General features: G+C 42.6%; 1 non-coding gene across 1 annotated transcript; it reads left to right on the forward strand.

The window, feature by feature from the left end:
* Positions 1-22,446: 22,446 nt before the first annotated feature.
* Positions 22,447-22,521, forward strand: Trnas-uga. Its single transcript has one exon. It is a non-coding gene; the product is annotated as a tRNA-Ser (tRNA).
* The last annotated feature ends 3,456 nt before the right edge of the window (positions 22,522-25,977 follow it).

Raw genomic sequence — 25,977 nt, forward strand, 5'->3', positions numbered from 1 at the left:
TGCTTGGAAGCTTGGAATGACATGGGTTTTTACTAGAAAAAAAAAAGTTCACAAAATGTACGACAGATGGCGCTGGACAGCAAAACGTCAGTGACTGCACATGACAATCGTGTATAAAAGGAGCTGTAATGAGAGAGAGAATCAGATGCGCCAGCAGTCGCAGCATGTTGATATTACCTGAAAAGACGCTTTTAGTGAAGCTGTACTATCAGAATGGTGAATGTGCTAGTTCAGCGTTACGATCCTATCGCCATAGGAAGGGGATTCGAACGGGTAAACGCCCGTTGACAAATCCAGCTGTGGCGTGAATGATTTCGAAGTTCGAAGCCACGGGTTGTTTAGACGATAGACCCCGTAGTGGCCGACTATCACAAGGCGTAATGCTGCTGAGACAGTTCAGGAAGAAATGGAGACTGTAGCGGGTTCGTCTATGCACGGGGAAGTCAGCGTCGCACCAGCATTCCATACACTACTGTTTGGTTGGCACTGAGGCGTACCCTCCGATGCTATCCGTACAACATCCATCGGCATCATGCACTGTTACCTGGCGATTTAGTGAAGCGGAGGGCATTTGCCATGTGGGCGTTTCAAAAGATGGCGGAAGATGACGATTGGTTGAGTAACGTGTTGTGGACCGACAAAGCTCATTTCACGCTCCGAGGGTCTGTCAGTGCCCACAACTGCAGAATTTGGGCTACCGAAAATCCTAGAACTGTCGTGGAAACTCCATTGCACGACGAGAAAGTCACGGTATGGGTAGGATTTACCACATCTACCATTATCGGGCCTTTTTTCTTCGAGGAAATGCGTGATTCTGGTTTTGTAACTGCTACCGTGACGGGTGAGAGGTATGCCGATATGTTACAGAATCGCAACATCCCCAGCCTGGCTGATAAACACCTGCTGGAACGTACGATGTTTGTGCAGGATGGCGCTCCACCCCATATTGCTAGACGCGTGAAAGATCTTTTGCGCGCCTCGTTTGGTGATGATCGTGTGCTCAGCCGCCACTTTCGTCATGCTTGGCCTCCCAGGTCCCCAGACCTTAGACCGTGCGATTATTGGCTTTGGGGTTACATGAATACGCAAGTGTATCGTGATCGACCGACATCTCTAGGGATGCTGAAAGACAATATCCGACGCCAATACCTCACCATAACTCCGGACTTGCTTTACAGTGCTGTTCCCAACATTATTCCTCGACTACAGCTATTGTTGAGGAATGATGGTGGACATGTTGATAATTTCCTCTACAGAACATCATCTTTGCTTTTATCTTACTTTTTTATGCTAATTATTGCTATTCTAATCTGATGAAGCGCCATATGTCGGACATTTTTTGAACTTTTGTATTTTTTTGGTTTTAATAAAACCCCATGTCATTCCAAGCATGTGTGTCAATTTGTACCTCTCTATCAAAATTATTCTGTGATTTATTCAGTTTTCAAATTTATACTAACTTTTTGATCACCCGGTAGTTACAAAATGTAGCAATTGATGGGGCTGTAAGCATCATAATTTAATATTGATCGACTACAAATGACAAATAAATCATAGAAAAATGCCTAAGGTCTACGTTTGGCGTTAAACTGTACTACTCAGTGTGGATGGGTATACAGATGTAATACTGTTAGTTACGTAAGCCCATCCACCACGGCAGGGTCACATCATATTGGATGGGAAAAATCGGTTTTAATTGTCCTGAGGCCAAAAACCACTCAAAAATCGCTAATCACATTGGTCTTTAATTGTCCTGAGGCCAAAAAGCATCAATCAGAATCAAATCAGTTTATTAATTTCCGTTTGACTGGAGCGAAACATGTTGAATATGCTGTCCACCGTTTTCTGCAACAAGTTGAAATCGAGAAAGAGCATGTTCCACAACTGATCGAAGTGTTTCCGGGGTCACGTTCAGAATGTGTTGCGCAATGCGTGCCTTCAAGGAAGCTAAGTTTGCAACCGGACACTGAACACAACATTAGGGAAATGGGGGGTGATAATTCTAGTATTTCCGAAATGGCCCTTCAGCAGCTGCTTAACTGGATTTGCAATGTGCGGAGATGAGCCATCTTGCACAAAAATGATCCCATCCACACATCCGCGTTGCTGGAGAGCTGGAACGACGTGGTTACGCAAAAGGACCAGAAGCACCTGTCCGTTCGAAAAAATATCGCCCTATGATAAATGATGCCGTTCACCCGCACCACACAGTGGCCTTTTCGGGATGAAATGGTACTGGCTGATTTGGGTGTGGATTTTCCGTTGCCCATATGCGACAGTTCTGTGTATCGACATGTCCTGTCAGAAGTAAGTGGGTTTCCACAAAATCTTCCACGACCAATCATTGTCCACTCCCATGCGAGCAAGAAATTCTAAAGCAAAGGTCTCTCTTGCTGGCAGGTCAACAGGAAGCAACTCGTGCTCGTGGGTAACATTGAATGAATAGCAAAGACGGAAGTTTCGTTGGATTTTACGCACTGTGCTCACCGGAATCGCCAACGTTGGGGCAATTCTCCGTGCACTACACTTCTGCACACCACCACTCGGCTCCTCCTCCATTGCTGCGGCCACTGCTTCCACTGACGTCGAATCAATTCGTTTTCTCCCTCTACGAGGCTGCGCACCAAAATAACCCATCTTTTAGAGTTTCCGAATGATTTTCTCCAGACCGACGGTAGTCATCGGGTCAACGAATTTTTTCAAACCCTTCAGTGTCCGGAACTTCTGCATAGCGACGTGTGCGCAGTCATCATCCTTGTAATACAGCTTTACCAGCAGAAAGGAGGAAAAGCCTTTTTTTACGTTTATTGAATATCGATTCCCCCCCAAAGGGTTGGGCTGGCAGCAGCTTAGTATGCCGCTCTTCAGCGTACAGAATTTGTTTTAAAAAGATGAAGATATTAAATAATAAAAACAGGCGATAAAATCAAAGACTTAAATGGTAACATGGCGGAAAATCGTGGAACTTAAAACGTAGAACAAAGGGATGATGATGCTAATAAAAGGGTACATATGAAGCAGACAAATAAAATAATAGACAGACAATTAAAATCTACGGCGACAGTCTGGTTTCTGTTCGCAAGAGACATAAAATTCACACCCAGCGACAACATTATTTCTGTTCGCAACACTTTGGAAAGACGAACAACACTGAATATTCACTTGAACACTGCACTAAAAAGTTGGCAAATATGACATACCACAGCCGTGGGCAGAAGGGGGAAACCTGGACAGATAATGGGAAAGAAAAAGGGGAGAAGGAGAGGAAAAAGGAAGGGTGGGAGGGGGGAAAGGAGCCGATGCAGGACGAAGACCCATAAGAGGGGTGGGCGGGTGCTGGGCAGACGCGACAGGGAGTGGGGAAAGGCAGAGGAGGGGAATACAAAAGGACTCGGGTGGGGGAGGGAGAAGGGAGGCAGGGAGAGGTTAGGCGGGGAGAAAACGGAATGGAAGGGGAGGGAAGAGGGCGCCCTTGGAAAGGACAAAGAGGGGGGGGCTGAGGATCAGAGTAGATAGGAGAGATAAATGGAGGGAGAGAGGGCATCATCTGGGAGGGGGAGTTGATGGGAGCCACCTTGGGAACGGACATGGAGGGTAGGGGGGACACAACAGTGAAGATGTGGCCGAGGGCAGGGATGGGAGAGGAGAGCAGCAATCAGGGGTTGAGAGGGATCAAGGTGGGGGGAGGTGTAAAGTATGTGGATATGTTTGAGGAATAGGAGCAGATGGGGGAAAGGAATGAGGTCATAGAGGATCCACGTAGGGGAAGGGAGGCATATACGGAAGGCGAGGCAGAGTGCATGGCGCTCGAGGATCTGGAGAGACATAGAATTTGGGGGGGGGGGGCGGGTATCCTGGCGGGACTGGCATAACAGAGGATGGGCTGCATTAAGGATTTATAGATGTGGAGGATGGCAGAGGGGTGCAACCCGCATGTCCGGCTAGAGAGGAGTTTGAGTAGTCGGAGGCGGTTGTAGGCTTTGGATTGGATGGAGCAGAGATGAGGGATCCAGGTGAGGTGACGGTCAAATATGAGGCCAAGCTGGGTGAGCGTGGGGAGAGGGGGACAGGACGGGCGCAGATGGTAAGGGATTAATCCAGGAGCCAGAAGGAGCGAGTGGTACGATTTTCGATGATTGCCAGGGTCTTGGAAGGATTGATTTTCAGGAGCCACTGGTTACACCATGCAACAAAAAGGTAAAGGTGATTCTGGAGAAGGCGTTGGGACCGTCGGGGCGTAAGAGCGAGGGCAAGTAATGTGGTGTCATCGGCATACTACAAGAGGTGTACTGGTTGAGGAGGGGGGGGGGGGGGGGCGTGCGCATGACAGGTGTTTTCAGTTTTGTATTCTGACAGATACAACACCATCTATTGATCAATTTTCACACTATTTTTTTTTCTTCTGCCCTTGTCCGACGATATTCCCTTGCAATTTGTCGTCATTCTGGTCAGTGGTGTTATTTCTACAGCGTTTTGAAAGTTTGACTTTAATCATAATCACCCTGCATATGCAAGTATATCACGAACTACGCAATCTGCACACCAATCAATATCTCAATAAAGAAGAGTGCTCTCTCCGCATGATGCTGTGGCTCGCTGCGTGGGCAGTGTGGGTGGCGCAGTATTGGGTTTAAAAGAGAACGGTTTAAAAAATCGACTGGACAGGTTCGGGCATAGGGCAAAATAGTTTTGTGGAACATAAAAGCGGTGTGTTGGCTACAGCTCTTCATAAAACTAAACTTGAACTAATGCCTTATTATTATGGGGTTTCCGATTCTGACTTCAGTGCTGCATGTGGAATGGTTCTCGGTTACCACGGCGGGCATGGAGTTATGCAAGAGCATTTTCTACTTCATTTATTGACCGGTGATTCCATACATCAATACAGTGGTCGCTGCTACGGTGTGGGCAGTGTGTGGCTTTCATATATAGGAGGCGCCAGAGCCCTTGCTCGGCAGCTATAGTAGGAGTTACGAACGACAGAGGGCGAGTCTAGCCTTCTTCTGCGCATCTACATCACGCATTCTCCAAAAGCCAGTGGTCGTTCAGTAATGTTCCGAGCGCTCTGCTGTGAATGTCTCAACCAAAGCGAGCATTAACCTCTTCACTTCCGAGATAGAAAAAGAAATGTAAAAAAGTTCGCAAGGATTTGTATAACAGCCATGGTCTCCAACCATGCCTGTCTACAGCAAAACTGCGTATTTTCATTCACCTTTCTTCTCTAAAACATCTCATCCAGAAATATATATATATGTCATTTGAAATCGTAAACCGTATCTGCTAATCCGCACACAAAATATGATTCTTAGTGTCAGTATTTTTGAAATATATGATTTCCTTTACAAGTTTTGTTGTTCAAACAACAGAAGTAATGACGTCTTCAACTTTTGTACTTCAAATGGCTCTGAGCACTATGGGACTTAACATCTGGGGTCATCAGTCCCCTAGAACTTAGAACTACTTAAACCTAACTAACCTGAGGACATCACACACATCCATGCCCGAGGCAGGATTCGAACCTGCGACAATAGCAGTCGCGCTGTTTCAAACTGAAGCGCCTAGAAACGCTCGGCCACCACGTCCGGCAACGTTCAAATGTGTGTGAAATCTTATAGGACTTAACTGCGAAGGTCATCGGTCCCTAAGCTTACACACTACTTAACCTAAATTATCCTAAGGAAAAACACACCCATGCCCTAGGGAGGACTCGAACATCCGCCGAGAGCAGCCGCGCAGTCCTTGACTGCAGCGCCCTAGACCGCTCGGCAAATCCCGCGGGCCAACTTTTGTAGTCCTGTCTTCCTCACATGCGTGTAATATTGCGGTATATTGATAATTTTTACTTATGGACCATCATCCTACAAACATGGAACAAGAAATGAAAATAATGAGAATAAGCGACCATGACAAACATCTTATACAAACGCAAGAAAACTTCCACATCCAGAAAGCCATAGCAGAAAACAAACATGTGATAAATGAACAAACACACATCGGCACACGCTCCCTACTACACTTGATAAAGGAAATCATAAGATGAAACAAAAAAACTCTTCCCCCATCACCTTCTGGACACACACACACACACACACACATACACACACACACAGCCCACAAAGAAAGTATCACACCAAAATACACACACACACACACACACACACACACACACACACACACACACCCATACACAAGCTGAGCCCACACATATACCAAAACACACACACACACACAAACATACACAAACGCACACACAAATGCATAAACGAACAGAACACAGATACTTCAATAATTACACTCGAAAGTTTGGCAATAACATTCGATCTTTGGCAAAAACATTTGACAGTCGGCAACAGAAACCAAAACACTGCATTGAAACAAGAGTTCAGTTCATAGTGCAGTGGAATGTGGGAAAAAAACCGCAAATTGGCATTCATAAGGAGAAGAACAACACCAAAAATGCAACAGGAGCGTAATATGTAAGAAATTATCCACGCAATCTGTATCTACAGTTCAAAACACTACTACTTAACAGGAAATACCAACCACCAGAACTGTTTATAACCTATAGGTACAGTGACAAAAATGTAAATTAAATAGCAAACATATTTACATAATCCAGGCCACTGTTGATGCCTCACAGAAAATAAAGGCGAAACGTGTATGGCACTAAAATTGTGGTTTATTCAGTTGCTGTCGGACGATCCATAAGTAAAAATTATCAATATACCATAACAGAAGTAATATGTGGCGTTCCCCAAGGTAGTGTTATAGGCCCTCTATTGTTCCTGATTTATATTAACGAAATAGGAGACAATCTGAGTAGCCGTCTTATATTGTTTGCAGATGATGCTGTCATTTACCGTCTTGTAGAGTCATCAGATGATCCAAACGACTTGCAAAATGATTTAGATAACATATCTGTATGGTACGGAAAGTGGAAATTGACTCTGAATAAAGAAAAGTGTGTCGTTATTCACATGAGCACCAAAAGAAATCAGCTAAATTTCGATTACATGATAAGTCACACAAATCTGAGGGCTGTAAATTCAACTAAATACTTAGGGATTACAATTACAAATAACCTAAATTGGAACGATCACATAGATAATATTGTGGGTAGAGCAAACCAAAGACTGAGATTCATTGGCAGTACACTTAGAAGGTACAACAGGTCTACCTAAGAGACTGCTTACACCACGCTTGTCCGCCCTATTCTGGAGTACTGATGTGCGGTGTGGGAACCGTATCAGGTGGGACTGACGGATGACATCGAAAAAGTACAAAGAAGGGCAGCTCGTTTTGTATTATCGCGAAATAGGGGAGATAGTGTCACAGACATGATACGTAAAATGGAGTGGCAATCATTAAAACAAAGGCGTTTTTCGTTGCGACGGGATCTTCTCATGAAATTTCAATCGCCAGTTTTCTCCTCCGATGGCGAAAATATTCTGTTGGCATCCACCTACATATTGAGAAATGATCATCACAATAAAATAAGAGAAATCAGGGCTCGCATAGAAAAATTTAAGTGCTCGTTTTTCCCGCGTGCCGTTCGAGAGTGGAACGGTAGAGAGCCAGCATGAAGGTGGTTCATTGAACTCTCTGCCAGGGACTTAACTGTGAACGGCAGAGTAATCACGTAGATGTAGATGTAGATGCTCTAAAACAACTTCACAAAACCAACAAAATAATGGTCATACAGTAATTTCTGACAAATAATGACTCTCTACTGCCAGTGAATAAACCTTAACTTTCTTATTGTTTACTAGCCAGTTTCATTAAGCTCAATGGGACAATCTTCATTCAAAAACAAGAATTCTTCGTCTTACGAATCAGATGATTCTGCATTGATATCACGGAGAAGGGCTTCGAACTACCAAGCACTTAATATTTCATGTATTTCTGTAAAGAGTAATTTCAGTATTGCATAATCAAAGGCCAAATAGAAATTAGGAAATACACATTATGATCCGAGGTCCACGTTCGAGGGCCGTCAGAAAATTGATTGTTTCATAGTAATGAACAAATGTATACAAATTTGAACTAATTCTCGTCATCTAAAAAAGTTTGCGAATGTTAGGTAAATAACGCAGATTCTCAGTCTAATATTTAGGCATAATAATAATTTACACACCATTTAGATTTGTGGATATAACCATTTTCTGGGTGCGGCCCGTGCTAGGTGCTGTGCCCTGGTTTCAGAATTAAGAACTAGAAGGTCCACATCACGCACTATCAGTCTACAAGCTGAAAAATACTGCTATTCAGCGAGAAAAAAAATGGTGTTCCACATCGGTGGACTGAGGGAACGAAGAGGTTAAACATCATCGTAGCGGGTTATTTAGTGATCTTTTTTCCATTTGTTGAGAGCTGTTATCCCTGATGGTGGTGGTAAGTAACAAGCTCGACATAAGCGAGCGAGAGACATAACCTGCAAGATGCACGCTTTCTTCAAGCACAATGCACGTGTATTTGGAACTGCCTCGAAGTGTGTGAACCACCATTATCCGTGAATCGGACTATAGGGCGTCATCTTATCTTTGCAAGGCTAGGCGGTTCATCTGGTGTCCATCGCATGCAGTCCATGGCGGTGCGTGGTAAATGCGCAAATTCTCAGGTTTGGACTTGGGAACCTCGCAGTCCAAATGGTGTGTCAGGCTATGGTGGCCACTGAGAGACCTCGCCCTGGCGAAAACCATTGACAGTCCTGAACCATCAGCAATAGCTGTCGGCGTGCAGACGGACGGCTTCGGCAGGAAGACACTGCTGCTAATTGTGTGTATACTCGGCCGATGGCTGTTCAGGAGATGAATTCAGGAAGCGGAAAAATTTTACCAGCTGAGTCAGGATATTCTTATTCCTTCTAGAGAGGAGGGTGGCTCCCGTTACGTACTCGGATGTGGAAACACCGCGCTGAGCTGCACCATATGCAGGGTGACACAGAATAACGGGAATGTTTGAACTGAGTAGTGGCAGCCAAGGGCAGGTGGCAACACTGTGAGTTCGTGACAGTTAGCGAGTAAACAGTCCGCCATTTTAGTAAGCATGGAGCAGTGGAACGGACAAAAGCGTGCGTTAGCCATAAAAGTGTTATATAAAAACGATGATAGATTGGTAGCAGCGCAGAGGGAGTTTCGACGTGTTTACAATTTAGGACGTCATGATGCCGTTCCGTCGAAAAACGCGATAAAATGTTGGATTAATAACTTTGAAGAGACTGGGTCTGCCCTCAAGAAGAAACTAACAGGACGACCAAGAAGTGTGCGTTCTTCAGCGAACATTGATGTTGTACGCGAGTCTGTGTTACGGAGCCCACGGTGTTCAATTCGTTAGCAAGCACCAGTGGTTGTAATGTACCGAGAGAGTGTTCGCAGAATTCTTCATCTTGATTTAAAATTGCATCCGTACAAACTACAGATGGTACAACAATTGAAGGACAACGATTACCGGTTACGATTAGGATTCTGTCAAGAAATGATAACAAAAATAAACAATGATGATCAATTTCTAAACAAGTTGTGGATGTAAGATGAGGAATATTTTCATCTCACAGGTTACATGAATAAACAGAACTGCCTTTACTGGGCAAACATAATTCTTAATGACGTTCATGAGCGCCCTTTCGACGCTAGTAAAGTGACAGTATGACGTGGTGTTTCATCACATTGGATTATTGAACCGTAGTTTTTCGCAAATGAACATGGAGACACATAAACTGTCAACGCTGAATGCGTGGAGATGTTACGAACTATCGTTACACCTGCACTGAACAATTTTCCAAACGTGCAAGAAGCCTGGTTTCAATAGGACGGAGCGACATCACACACTGCACGGCAATCAATAGCATATGTGCGAGAATTGTTTGTCACCGTGTGATCTCACGATTAAGTAACATTCCCCGGTCCCCTAGAATGCCAGATTTATCCGTTTGTGATTTTTTCTTGTGGGGCTACCTCAGGACCAAAGTCTACACGACTCGACCAAAAACAATGGATGAGTTAAAACAGAGAATTGGGGATGCAATTCACAGTGTCCAGCTGAGATGTTGAGTGGTAAATGTGGAATCTCAATAGCAGAGGTCACCTAAGGGACTTAATTTATAAAAAAATTTATTAATGCCATAATGTTTCGTAAATGGTAAAGTCGTAAGGTTTCCATTACTAAGATCGTAATTTCTTTCCTTCATCACTTTTATTTTTATTGGATTGTGCAAATGTTCCCATTTTCCTGTTTCACTCTGTACTGTTGCAATACGGCACTCCACCGATGGCTGGACGCAGCGTCGCTGGTTTTCCGGAAGTCCGACGGCAGTTTGCACCGGCGTAATTGTAGCGCACAGTCGTAGAAATGCACCTTAATACAACACTATATTTTTTTCTCGCCTACTAACTTCCAAAGTGTCTTACCTGTCCGGCCCTCCACTTTCAAATTCCTCCCTAACATAGCTCTTCTGACTCCCTATGTCCATCTTATTTTCGGTTGAAAGTTTATCTCTAGCCTACTTAAACCCCGAATCAGGTGTCTGATAGGAAGGACAGGAGCAATACTATCAATTGACAGGAAGAGAAGTTTAATACAGTTGTTGGTTATTAATCAACTAATGAGCTTAATTAACTTACCTTTTTATATTACATTAAGGTATATGAAACACATTAGTTTTTGACACTAAGGGTGGTAGAATGAAATTTTCACTCTACAGCGGAGTGGGCGCTGATATGAAACTTCCTGGTAGATTAAAACTGTGTGCCAGACCGAGACTCGAAATCGGGACCTTTGCCTTTCGCGGGCAAGTGCTCTACCATCTGAGCTACCCATGCACGACTCACGCCCCATCCTCAAAGCTTTAATTCCGCCTGTACCTCGCCTCCTACCTTCCAAACTTTACAGAAGCTCTCCTGCGAACCTTGCAGAACTAGCGCTCCTGGAGGAAAGGATATTGCGGACACATGGCTTAGCCAAAGCCTGAGGGTTGTTTCTAGAATAAAATCAGCGCACACTCCGCTGTAGAGTGAAAATTTCATTCTGGAAACATCCCCTAGGCTGTGGCTAAGCCATGTCTGCGCAATATCCTTTCTTCCAGGAGTGCTAGTTCTGCAGGTTTCGCAGGAGAGCTTCTGTGATGTTTGGAAGGTAGGAGGCGAGGTACTGGCGCAATTAAAGCTGTGAGGACGGAGCTTGAATCGTGCTTGGGCAGCTCAGTTGGTAGAGCACTTACCCGCGAAAGGCAAAGGTCCCGAGTTCGAGTCTCGGTCCGGCACACAGTTTTAATCTGCCGGGAAGTTCTAAGGGTGGTGGTTTAATTTTGTCATGTGAAATGTATTAATGGGGGTAATTTTTTATTTACTGTTTTTCACTCTATCAAGGTAATCCTTTAATCAGGCACTCCTTCCTCTGTTAGCTGGAAGCCACTGCGTTATGTTGTTAGGCCATCTGTGCTCACACAAACGGAGTACATGCCCACAACATGTCAACCGTTCTGTTTCGATTATATTCGTGACCGTGGTGCCCTGGTGCACTCTCACATATCCCTTGCTTATGAAATTTATCCTTTAGTGTCAGCCTACAGCAGCATCTCCAGAATACCACCTGCTTTGACAAACAGTTCCTCTTAGTTCCATTTTTTCTGCTGCATACGTACTACACTTTCTGCAATAGTTTTGAACAGCTTATTTTTCGTTTCTGAACTGTGCCCTCCATAAAACTCTATTTCACGTTTTCGTTGAATGTCGACCTTGGACAATGTGTCTCGTGATTTACAAAACTGTCCAAAAACTGCCTCCAGATTGCTTTCCTTTATTTTCACACGTTCAGTTTCGGTACAGCTGGCCATCTTAAATTAAAATTGGTTCAACTTACAAATAGCTTAAAATTCATATTTAGAAGTTTCAAAATTAAAAAAAGTTACAGTATAACAGTTATACAACAAGCCATTTGTTACAGTTGCGGAGTACCCAGTTGAATATGAAACTGGAAGTTCACTTTCACAAGTAACCGTATGTCAGACTGCTGTGGCTATATACTTTTTTTTTTTAGGAAACAGCACTGGAAAGCTCTCGCTATCTGTAAAGAGCGGGCTGATGTATTTCATGAAAATTCTCCTAAGTATAGGATGAAATACTGATGTGAAGACCGAGCGAGGTGGCGCAGTGGTTAGACACTGGACTCGCATTCGGGAGGACGACGGTTCAATCCCGCGTCCGGCCATCCTGATTTAGGTTTTCCGTGATTTCCCTAAATCAGTCCAGGCACATGCCGGGATGGTTCCTCTGAAAGGGCACGGCCGACTTCCTTCCCCATCCTTCCCTAATCCGATGAGACCGATGACCACGCTGTCTGGTATCCTTCCCCAAAAACAACCAACCAACCAACTGATGTGAAATGTAACAGTATTAAAATATTTTTACAGAAATTTATTAAACAACTAAAAAAATTATTTTTTAATAAGGACCGTAATTGCTGTAAAGTCTGTAGCTCAGAAATACTTTTCACGGACAGATTTAGCTTATAAAAGACCCTCCTCAATGTAACGTATTAAAACATAGATGAGAAGAATAATATTATTAAAAACGTTAAGAGAGCTTTCAAACTTCTAGAAATATCATCTCTTCCCTCCATTTCGTGACCGTAAAGAAGCTCAAAAGTGCTCTCTATGGACTGAAATAACAATAAATACAAAAATGGTCCTAGGAACAAAACGTAAAATATAAACGGAGGGTTTGATATAATTAATAACTTTAGATAATTCCGTAAATATCTTGTCTTCTTATTACCGATCGATCGTAGAGTTTCTACTGCGCTAGACTGGAGTCACCCTCAGGTTTCGTCGGCCGTGACCAGTTCGCCGCAGCAGCTAATGTTTGGCGTGTTTTGCTCATTAAGTAATTTCTCTGAGTCTTTAATTTGGCGGGCATAAATTCCAACTCTTTCAGCACATTCGAATGTAAGTTTACAGATCTCTGTGTAGGACTTCCATTTGTTCTCTTATGTGATAATTCCTTGCTTGCTGTCTCTTAGATGGGCTCCTAATGCTGTCAGGGTACTTTGACTACAGTGTTCATTGTATCGAATTTCGAAATATCGTACATTTAATCTTGCACACCCCGGTGGGGTGCCACGGTGATGGTTTTTGAAGAACTCTGCAATTCTCTCCGACACATGCCCTTTGTATCTCAAAGCGACGAATTTCCTCTTAACTTTAATTTTGTTAATTTCCTCAGTTATAATGTCAAACGTTTTTAATTTTAGGAAAGATATCCATAACATCTCGGGTCCGATACCGATTATCTGTAGCTAGTTATTTAATAATATATAATTCTCCTTGTAATTTCTCTTCCCTGAGGGGCAGTCTCAGGGCTCTGTTGCACATTGCATGAAAGCACGTTCTTTATGTTGGATGCGTGACGTGAGGTGGCTCCTATAATATTATCTGAGGATGTGTCGTTTCTAAAGACGCCAAAATCGTACCTTCCTCCCTCGCTTCTTGCAATCAAACATAGAATTTAATTGCTCCATTGTCCCCCATTTTTAATGTGAAGCGCATTTTTGGATGTTCCTCGTTTAATATTACCGTTATTTTCCCTACATCCTTCCTCCATTTAAACAATAGAATAGAGTCACCAAGTTGTCAAGCTGAGATACTGTTGTTCAACGTTATTACAACCGATTGTTTTCTATTCTTGATTGAGAGCTTGACATAGATTTTGTTTTTCCTGAGGAAAAACGATTTCCTCTATCAGAGCACAAACTATCGCAGATGAATCGATGTTCTGAAAATTCTGATTAATTATGTCAAGAGTTCTTGAACGATGTGGAATCTGTACTACAGCGCGCTTGTCGCTTTTGCTTCTCGAGATATTAGTGACATGAAGAAACCGTACCTGTGAAAACGATGTGATTAGGACAAAGTCACGTGTACTTCGCGAATCGATGAAGACAGCGTTCCGTTGTCTTGGGCTTGGGAAGAATACACATCTCGCAGTTTGTACTGTATACTCATTAAAAGAGACTCGTAACCATAGAATTTTCCAGTATGTAATTTCCTTTTTTCTGTGGATAACGAATACCAAGCAACAAGAAGCACAGAAATTGAGAGTTGACTGTGGCTGCTCTCGCGTCCGTCGGCCGTCGTAATTTAATATATATATATATTATTATTGTGATTATTATTATTTGATTGTTGCCCACTTACGTGGTGGGCCTTAATAAAAATGATATTCCATTTAATTTTGATTTTACGATTAAATGCTTCCCTGAAGTTCTCCTTTTTAAAAATATTAATTTCAAATTATTCGTTACGTTAATGAATGTTAGACTCGCTGAATCTTAAAACATGAGCATATAAGTTGTACAATGTAATAAACTTTTCATATTAATTTCCTCGACTAGTCAGTTCACCTTAAAGCATAAGATCTTTAGTTATTAATTACAATTGCGGCCCACACTCGCGCGAGAGTATTTTTCTTACCTCCGTTAACCATTGTATTGTAGTCAGAGTCCTGGCTCTGGGTCTCGGCTATGGTACTGAAAATAAGAATCCTAAAGCTAAGTATTTTCTGCAACGTCGGGCGGCTGTGGAGAAAAATTAATATTATGTTAATAGCGGTCGAGTTTTCCGCTTCCGCTAATTTTTCATAAGTTAATATTGCCACGTAATGGCGTCGTTGGCTGCATCGGCCGCTGCGATTGTTGAACTGTAAATTACTTGAATGCAGGTTAATTCAAGGAAGGCGGACATGAAATCGGGATCACCTCTTACAAATTAAAAGTGCACAATAATATTAAATCAGTATATTATATGCTTAACTCATACAAATATGCTTACATTTGCCAGCACTCGCAAGATGTCCCTCTATACACATTCAAGACAAAAGAAGAAGTCAAGACGACTAAAAAATTAACAAAAGAGCGTATCTTGTCGTCTCTTTAGATCATTTTGTCATAAATTATTTCTTTGCATTTGAAACTTGGACAGAGAGATTATTACTTTACGGCTACATGATAAAAATATATATTATTCAATTTATAAATACTGTTTTTTAAGTCTTTTCGTAATATAGCACTGGGGACGCTATACTGCAATAGTTGCAAAATGCACAGATCTCTTTTTAGGCACCCGCTACGCTTGATGTTGCTATAAAGTACAATGTTTGTGTTGTAGACGATGACAGAGAAAGAGAGGATGGAATCCAATATCTGCCCACAGGCCACTCCTGTGGAATTACGGCCTAACTCAACGCCTCCTTCCGACGGACAAATCGTCTTCAATAACATAGTGTCTCTTCAGTACATATAAGAATACCACCAGGACAAATGTTAAACCGTGTCACTAACAATTTTTATCTTTACTTTTACAGCCCTTGCTACTCAAATGTTTCATCTTTACTTTTACAGCCCTTGCTACTCAAACAATTGCACAGCTGTAACTTCCACACCAGAATTCGAACCATCTATCTCCTAGTCAAGTTAGTGGCCTTAGCGTTATTCGCTATGGAGAGTTACATTTATAACTTCCGTATTTTTCCTTTCGTAAAAGAGAGCAGCGGAGTTTCCATTTTTTTATAGTTCCGTGCCTCAAATCGTAAAAATGGAACCCTTGTGCGACTTTTGTTCGTCGGCCTGTCCGACTATTAAGACCCCTTTCACTCAGAAACGTGTAGAGGTATCAATCTGGTCTTAAATACTAAGGTTAGCTATCCTAAAACATTTAAGCAGTCAGTGCAGCCAAAAGGTACGGCCATTAACCTCACATATTGTGCTACTTGCAACCTCCGTCATCAAAACCCAAAAACGACCTACTTATAAAGATAATGGAGTTCTTACGCAACACTCTGAAAGCGAGACTTACTCGCACATGTGCGGTTTTTGCACAACAAATAAGCAGTAACGAACTACCTGCAAACAGGTCCGAGAAACGATTGTTCGAATACAGATGGAGGAACGTGTTACAAGCATAAATGTATCATGTCTTGTACATGTGCTGACCAACTGAGACGAAACAATACCGGAAGAATCTACCTCCACTTAATAGTGAGGTTAGGAACTAGCTTAGACAAAAAGTCATAGTTGCCCTTTCGAAAATACTCAAGTTGCCACAGAATCTCTCTATAAATATATAAAACACTATACCAGCACCACTGGCCAACGATGTTGTTCAGACAAAATACAGTCTCTATGTCCCAGTATCAAGAAATCAGTCGTTTGTAAAAAAGGCAAGTCATTTTTCTATCAGTTTTTTGTTTTGGTTTCAAAAGTCAATTTCTCTTATTACTTAACTCTGCTACCTGCAACCCGATCATGCGACACTATGAATCGTGCACGGCGTATGACTCAAAAACTGCAGCCAACCACCCAAAACTGATTCCAGAAGCTGTTTGACAATTTTATCGCCGTGATTTCTATATGCTGGAATCAAACATTAAGGCTGTTACTTACAAACGTTTACTTTTGTAATAAACTACAGTCATATGCATAGAAGCTCGCAAGTTTTGATGTAATTTGAATATTCTTATGTGTTTACTGCAAGAAAAAGATATTCTTTGAAAATGATTCGTTGACAGGCAAAATGAGGGAAATAAATGCCTTTACTTAGCTTCTGATACTATGGTTCTGTAGTGGTTTGTATAGAATTCGCACTTGTTTTCATTCATATGAGGTTACACGTGTTCTAACATCAAACAAATGCTAAATGTCTATCCATACAAATTTTAAAAAACCGTCGAACACTGCATCGTCAAGGAAGTTTCTGTTTATCGTAGCTCTTGATACTGTTTCAATTTAAAAAAGCGAAATATGTAGTTCAGCAGCAGTCACTGCATGCGCTGTAACTTCATGCAATGCTTGGTCTCTTGTGACCTCGTTGTACATGTAAAATGGATGCTATCCACATGTTCTCCTCTATACGCCTGACTGAATCTGTTGCATGGGCATTTCCGCTGTGTCTGATATTCAAGTCTGCTCTGGTCGAAGTACAGAATCACTAATGAATATTTTAGTAAGTCACTGCCGATCACGTGACTCTGAAACAGTCTGACGGCTACGTAGATGTCAATCCATCCCGGTTACGGGAAACTCGGTTTAACGCAGCCTTAACGTGTTTGGCTCAGTATGTAAGTAATGAATGAGTTTTGTCGATGTTAACCTGATATTGGGTGCCATTTTGACTGCGGTTACCACAGCAGCTATAACACATTGTGGCCCTGTCCTTCGTTAAAATATCCATAAAATTAGAAAGTATGAAGGAAAATTTACTGTTGTGTTCAGAGCAAACTTCAGGTTGATGACACGTTTAAATTCTTGAGGAACGTCATTTCTATGATAATATAGATGGACTAATTACAAGAATTATTCCAACGAGTGTTCTGTAAGTTACTTATTTAGTGGTTGAATTACATGTACTTAACATTCTGTCAAACAGCGTTGGTCCGTCATCTGGTTCCTTCAATTTGTTTTACAGGTCACCTCGGATGGATAATCGTAATTACTTCTACTAATTTGGCGCCAGTTGTGTAATGGAACATTACTGGATGTTCTCTTCTATTTAAGCGTAGCGTGTTATGTTTGTTTACGTTATGCTGAACTACCGTCCGCTGCATAGTAGTCCTTCCTCTGCAATTTTTACTGCATTTCGCTATACTCTTCTCGCGTTGCACCTTCCTATAGAAAACACCATCGTCCGCAAACAGTGTCGCGGAGTCTCCAACGTTATTCACTTTATTGTTAATATAGAGGGTGTTAGAGTATAAGTATACATACTTTTATTGACGGCTGACTTCAGGCTAATAATTGTAATTATCAGGAATATTATGTTTTCAGTTTGGTTATTACTTCTGAGTACATGTTGTAACAGAAGCCATTAATGCTTATTTCCACCTGGGCCGCAGATCAGGTGTTAAATTGATGACCGTGGACACAAAACGGTTGGTCTATACTGACAGTTGTAGTCCATTTAGTGATGAAGTCCCGACCGTGCACAAAACGCCATGCACACTATTACATGCAGAGAAAAAACAACTAAAACACTGAAATTGGTGAAAATTAAGGTACTAATAACCACAGTGTCTGCACAATATCTACCCCCTGTATATTGCAAACATATTACATGGAAGTATGCTTCCTTACGGTACTCTCGAAGTTAGTTTCGCATCTCCAGACTTTATCACATAGCATCTGTGGTCTAGGGGTAGCGTATTAGACTGTTAATTTAATGCGAAATCCGCCACTGCTTAAATTTTGGATAAAATTATCAGCAGTGGCTGCCGTAAACGTCCGGCATAAGAAGTGACCCTCATTCTGCCAAAGACGTCAAAAAGAGCGGAGGAGCGGACAGAGGTTCAGAGCACTCTCTTGCCCCTTAGAGTGGGAAACTTCCCCTAAAAGGCAGAAGAATGAGATGTGATCAACGGCATAAGGATGCAAAAGGCAATGGAAACCACTGTCTTAAGACAAATAATGTGTATCCGCAGGACGTGTGCACTGTAAACGACAAAAATGTACTATGATGATTTTTCCAGTGACAAAAGATTCCGGTCTAGCCCCCAGTCGGATCTCCGGGAGGGGACAGCAAAGGGAAAGGTGACCATGAGAGAAGGAATCGAATAACCAACGAAAAGTTACCGTTTTACGAATCGGGGCGTGGAATGTAAGAAGTTTGAACGTGGTAGGGCAGCTATAAAACCTTACAAAGTCACAAACAGAAGATGAAGAGATAGATAGAGAAACTATATGAGGATACTGAACGAGTAATTCAGTACGAAAATGGAGATGAAAATGACCATGGGGGACTGGAATGATGTTGTAGAGGAAGCAGTAGAAGAAAGGGTTACGGGAGGATATTGGGTTGGTACTAGGAATGAAAGAGGAAAAGGACTAATTCAGTTTTGCAATAAATTTGAGCTAGTAATAAAGAAGACTCTATTCAAGAATCATTAGAGAAGGAGGTATACTTGGAAAAGACCTGGAGACACAGGAAGACTTCAGTTAGATTACGTTGTGGTTCGGCGGAGATCCCGAAATCAGATATTGTATTGTAAGACGTACCCAGGAGCAGATATAGACTCACGTCATAATGTACTACTGATGAAGACTAGGATGAAGTTGAAGGGATTAGTCAGGAAGAATGAAAATGCAAAGAAGTGCAATACAGAAATAATAAGGAATGAAGAGATGCACTTGAAATTCTCTGAGGTTATGGATACTGCAATAAGGAATAGCTCAGTAGACAGTGCAGTTGAAGAGGAATGGAAATCTCTAAAAAGGGCATTCACAGAAGTTGAAAAGAAAAACATAGGTACAAAGAAGGTAAACGCGGAGAAACCATCGGTAACCGATGGAATACTAGTATTTCCGTTGATCGACGAAAGAAGGAAGCACAAAAGCATTCAGGGAAATTCGGGAATAGGGGAATACAACTTACTTAGGAATGATATAACCAAGAAATGCAGGGAGAACTAAGGATAGATAGCGGCATGGTAAATTAGAAGATATCGAAAAAGAAACGATTCTCGGAAGGACTGACTCAGTGTACAGAGAAGTCAAAATAACTTTTCGTAGAATTAAAAGCAAGGGTGACAACACTAAGAATGTAATGGGAATTCTACTGTTAAATGTAGAAGAGAGAGCGGATAGGTGGAAAGTGTAGAATGAAGAGTTCTATAGAGGGAGGTCGTGTTAACGTTATGGGAAAAGAAATTCGAGTCAACAGGGAAATAAGAAGGCGTCCAGCGTTAAAATCAGATTTTAAAAGAACATTTGAGGCCTTAGAATCAAATAAAGCCGGAGGGATAAATAACATTCCGTCGGAATTCCTAAAATCATTGGGGAAAGTGGCAACCAACGGTTCAAGTTGTTGTGTAGAATCTGTAAGTATCGAACTTGTGCCGGTTGTTGTGGCACAACGGTTCTAGGCGCTTCAGTCTGGAACTGCGTGACCACTACGGTCGCAGGTTCGAATCGCGCCTGGGGCATGGATATGTGTGATGTCCTTAGGTTAGTTAGGTTTAAGTAGTTCTAAGTTCTAGGGGACTGATGACCTCAGATGTTAAGTTCCATAGTGCTCAGAGCCATTTGAACCATTTATCAGACTTGTGACATACCATCAGACTTTCCGAATAATATCATGTACACAATTTCGAAGATAGCAAGAGCCCATAATTGTGGGTACTGCCACACAATAATCTTAACAGCTCATGCTTCCAGGATGCCGACAAAAATGATATGCCGAAGAAAACAAAAAGAAAATTGAGGATCTGTTAGATGACGATAATTTTGCCTTTAGAAAAGCTAAAGGCAGCAGATTGGCATCTCTGACACTGTGGTTGACAATGGAAATAAGATTGAAGGAAAATCAAGACACAGGCATAGGACTTGTCGACCTGGAAAAAGCGTTGGACAATGTCAATAGCGTAAGATATTCGAAATATTAAGATAAATATGAGTAAGGAAGAAAGCCAGTTGACGTTGCAGTAACGTGACACGGCTAAGTAATCTATTTTGTATGAGTGTAGCAGTGTCCTCTCTTGAACGCATCAGCTGTTTATCATGAAATCGGTCGTCAGCTCATTTGATAGAGGACTCTCGAACGGGCTGCAGAACGACCTAGGTTTTCGTTATCTTGCTACAGAGCCTTTGAACGTCTGTGAGAAGAGATGAGCAATAATCATGAGAAGTAGGAACGCTGTAGAAGGGGATGGAATTGAAGACGGAGTTATCAGAGAAAGTAAAATCAGTAGTACAAGTGAGAAAGGAGTTAGATTAATCGGATTCTGCAATTAATTTCATACAGTAATAGCGAATAGACTGTTCAGATACCACAATTACATAATAATGAGACAGAAATATCGAAATCGCATATCGGATTGTAAGCTGCACCCGTGTGCAGTATAGGCTAAATTCACAGCATAGTAACGATGAACCTTAGATGGAAGTATAATCACGGTCTTAAACAAAAGTCACGGCACTAACTGGTGCGAAAGTTGTTACCGTTTAATAGCTGGGGTGACACTAGCTCTCCAAGGGGCAAGAAAGCAGACAGTCACGTGTATCGTAAGGGTAACTGTTTTTTAAAGTTATTTTCTAGTTAATTAACGAAATAGTTGTTGAATTTTTACTTTCTGTGCGTTAGTAAATTACTAAGACGCATAAATTTTCTTGAAATACATTTAAAAATAGCCGATCACACAAGCTAATTCTTATTTATGAAGAAATAATTTCGAATATGGAATACGTGTATATTTGCAGCTTATTCCGCTGAAAGCAGGAGAATATAAACACATATGTCATGCATGAGAAGCATATATTTCTGTTGATGTCTGTTGTTATTATCATAGGCACTTTCCATGAAACTCAAAGAATTTTTATGGAGTTTAATGATTTTCCCATTCTTACACTTCACTCAACTTTCAAATACACGAATATTTTTGTAAATGTACTTATTTTTGCTTCAAAAACGAATGTGTTGAAGATTCTTGCCGTTTTTGGGTCAGATTCAGCAACAATTTGTGGCATTGGTTTCTTCTGCTCTGGCAAACAGTTTTACTGCTTTGGACAATTTATAATCACTTCTTTGTGGTTTTCCCTTAAGTTACAGCTGTGCTGGATTATTTGGTACTTTCAATAATGTGGGTCTTTCATTCCATATAGGTCTACTACGTTCCACATTCACAGATTTGTCCGAAAGCGTAGCGAACAAAACTCTGTTTTTTTGGATGGATATATAACGTCTTTCTGCGAAAGATCATATCTTCTGGTATATACCAGCAATTTTTATTGTTATTAAAGGAAAACGACGTTGTACTGTTAAGATGGTCCCCAATCTTTAGACTTCTAAATCTCGCCGCGCCTATCACGTGTTGTGGTCTTCTATCGGTCTCTAGCGCCTCCGCTCCTACAGCGATTCCCGCTAGTACGTGTACAGCTGACAGCCTCCAGTGCTTTACCCTCGCAATAACCAATTACAGAGTTATCGAATTTCGTGTATTGGTATGATTGGACATTCAGCTCCTATTAGGCACTTTATTATTCATCTGTTCTTCTAGTTTCCCAGTTTTGACATGAAAATGGCTCTAACTACTATGGGACTTAATATCTGAGGTCATCAGTCCCCTAGACTTAGAACTACTTGAACGTAGAATGAGATTTTCACTCTGCAGCGGGATGTGCGCTGATATGAAACTTCCTGGCAGATTAAAACTGTGTGCCGGACCGAGACTCGAACTCGGGACCTTTGCCTTTTAATCTGGCAGGGAGTTTCATATCAGCGCACACCCCGCTGCAGAGTTAAAATCTCATTCTGGAAACATCCCCCAGGCTGTGGCTAAGCCATGTCACCGCATATCCTTTCTTTCAGGAGTGCTAGTTCTGCAAGGTTCGCAGGAGAGCTTCTGTAAAGTTTGGAAGGTAGGAGACGAGGTACTGGCAGAAGTAAAGCTTTGAGGATGGGGCGTGAGTCGTGCTTGGGTAGCTCAGTTGGTAGAGCACTTGCCCGTGAAAGGCAAAGGTCCCGAGTTCGAGTCTCGGTCCGGAACACCGTTTTAATCTGCCAGGAAGTTACTTAAACCTAACTAACCTAAGGATTCGAAACTGCGACCGTTCTGGACTGAAGTGCCTAGAACCACTCGGTCACAAAGGCCGGCAGTTTTGTCATCATATGTGGTGTCTTCTACTACGTGATGCGTTGATTCTCGGTTTCCACTAGTTGTTATTGGTGAGTATCTGAATTAAGGTTTATTCCATTATTAGGTTTATTTTGACTCTTTAGTCCTTGACCTGCATTCAGTTTGAACATGTATGCACGTGTAAGCCCAACAGCTTAATTAAATTCTCGCTTCCCAATTTTTAAACTGGCATGACTACTTCTTTTTGCGCTTTTCTGTTTTTGTAATATCGGGGCTAGTTAATGGGTTACGTTTCTTATACCGACATTCTGCTGATGTTATCTTATTTTATGCTTCTTGCATTACAGTTTAATCATATCTACACTCCTGGAAATTGAAATAAGAACACCGTGAATTCATTGTCCCAGGAAGGGGAAACTTTATTGACACATTCCTGGGGTCAGATACATCACATGATCACAATGACAGAACCACAGGCACATAGACACAGGCAACAGAGCATGCACAATGTCGGCACTAGTACAGTGTATATCCACCTTTCGCAGCAATGCAGGCTGCTATTCTCCCATGGCGACGATCGTAGAGATGCTGGATGTAGTCCTGTGGAACGGCTTGCCATGCCATTTCCACCTGGCGCCTCAGTTGGACCAGCGTTCGTGCTGGACGTGCAGACCGCGTGAGACGACGCTTCATCCAGTCCCAAACATGCTCAATGGGGGACAGATCCGGAGATCTTGCTGGCCAGGGTAGTTGACTTACACCTTCTAGAGCACGTTGGGTGGCACGGGATACATGCGGACGTGCATTGTCCTGTTGGAACAGCAAGTTCCCTTGCCGGTCTAGGAATGGTAGAACGATGGGTTCGATGACGGTTTGGATGTACCGTGCACCATTCAGTGTCCCCTCGACGATCACCAGTGGTGTACGGCCAGTGTAGGAGATTGCTCCCCACACCATGATGCCGGGTGTTGGCCCTGTGTGCCTCGGTCGTATGCAGTCCTGATTGTGGCGCTCACCTGCACGGCGCCAAACACGCATACGACCATCATTGGCACCAAGGCAGAAGCGACTCTCATCGCTGAAGACGAAACGTCTCCATTCGTCCCTCCATTCACGCCTGTCGCGACACCACTGGAGGCGGGCTGCACGATGTTGGGGCGTGAGCGGAAGACGGCCTAACGGTGTGCGGGACCGTAGCCCAGCTTCATGGAGACGGTTGCGAATGGTCCTCGCCGATACCCCAGGAGCAACAGTGTCCCTAATTTGCTGGGAAGTGGCGGTGCGGTCCCCTACGGCACTGCGTAGGATCCTACGGTCTTGGCGTGCATCCGTGCGTCGCTGCGGTCCGGTCCCAGGTCGACGGGCACGTGCACCTTCCGCCGACCACTGGCGACAACATCGATATACTGTGGAGACCTCACGCCCCACGTGTTGAGCAATTCGGCGGTACGTCCACCCGGCCTCCCGCATGCCCACTATACGCCCTCGCTCAAAGTCCGTCAACTGCACATACGGTTCACGTCCACGCTGTCGCGGCATGTACCAGTGTTAAAGACTGCGATGGAGCTCCGTATGCCACGGCAAACTGGCTGACACTGACGGCGGCGGTGCACAAATGCTGCGCAGCTAGCGCCATTCGACGGCCAGCACCGCGGTTCCTGGTGTGTCCGCTGTGCCGTGCGTGTGATCATTGCTTGTACAGCCCTCTCGCAGTGTCCGGAGCAAGTATGGTGGGTCTGACACACCGGTGTCAATGTATTCTTTTTTCCATTTCCAGGAGTGTATTACATTTCGCCGCCAACAGCCTAGCCACAGTGGTAACACAAGTTCCTTTCAGATCACAAAAGCTACGCTCTCGGGCTTTGATGGGTTACCGTCCTGGTCTGACGAGCGCTGTTGGGAAATGGGGTCCACTCAGCCCTTGTGAGGCAAATTGAGGAGCTACTTGATTGTGAAACGGCGGCTCCGGCCATGGAAACTGACATCCGCCGGAGAGCGGTGTGCTAACAACATGCCCCTCCACACCCGCATCCAGTGACGCATATCGGCTGAGCGTGGTACGGAGGTCGTTAGTACCACTGGGAATTCCGAGGCAACGGTTGTACATTTAGCCACTGTTCAGTCATAGTTCCTCATTCCCTGTCCCATTCGTCCCAATGATCAGCCGGTTATTTTGCTTTTGGCTGCTTCCTCTCTTCATAGGCTCGGATTCCTTTACAATGGGGCTATTTCCGTGTGCTAATCTTTGTGAAGTATTTTTCATTTACTTTTATTTTTATTAGCTGTCCTAAAATTCCTTTCTGTGTAGTATCACCTGAAGATGTTGTTTTAACACAGCAAAACAGATCGTGTGAATAAATCATCAGTTAACGGCTGTTTGCGATATTACTCTATTTCAAGTACACCTGACAAAAGTTTGGTACATTATGTGTGTCAGTACACTGAATACAGATCATACTGCTTTTAACGTAGCATTTATGATTGGTATATACTCGGATTATATCATTTATGGATAAATGTTGCGTGGGTTTCTGACGGCAAAGCCGATTAAAATCAGTCCCGCATTACCGCTTAATAGTCTCTCTCCCTTAACATACGTTATAAGCCTCCTGGTAATTGAGGAACGATACATTTATTCACGTGAACAGCTTTAAGGTATTCCAAACTATTCTCGATGGGTGTACTGTTTGAAAGAATAAGAACGTGTTTGCGTTGCTGCATCTGTTATGAGCACTTGCCGTGATCAATAACTTAAAGTGTAGAATGTTTTGAATGGAAAATAATTTCTCTACTCTATGTGAAAGAGTAATAAAGGGACAACTTCGTTTCTGGATGAGTTAAGTGTGAAGTACCATTACGTCGGGTAATAAAAACTTCCGCAATGAAAAAATTTCCATACAGTTGCTTAATATTCATGAAAAATTTAAAACGATACGCAAGAACATCTACAATTCCTATTAACATTTTAACACTGTTAAAATTATAAGAACTTCTCCAGTTAATTGCAGCCTGGAAAACGTAAATTTTGAAGTAGAGAGATAGTAGCTATGGAACATAAACTGGACGCTCGTGTGTGTGTCTGATCCTCTATCGATCGGTTTCTCTTCTTGAGAAACATATGTAGTCTCCAAAACATGAAAAGGAAATTGCAGAACATTTGATAAGTCATATTAATATGAAAAATAAGTGTTTCGACACAAAATTTTGTTTCTTCCGACGTAATTGGTTCGTGTTCACCGAGGTGCAAGTGAATGAATTACAGGATTACCTGACGGAAATTTGAAATGTCTTTATGACTTATACTACGTACAGATGCTTATTCAAACACTAACGATAGTTTAAAAATTCAAATAAATGTAACCAGACA

The sequence above is a fragment of the Schistocerca piceifrons genome, chromosome 6, assembly GCF_021461385.2.
Source record: "Schistocerca piceifrons isolate TAMUIC-IGC-003096 chromosome 6, iqSchPice1.1, whole genome shotgun sequence".
Classification (NCBI taxonomy): Eukaryota; Metazoa; Arthropoda; class Insecta; order Orthoptera; family Acrididae; genus Schistocerca; species Schistocerca piceifrons.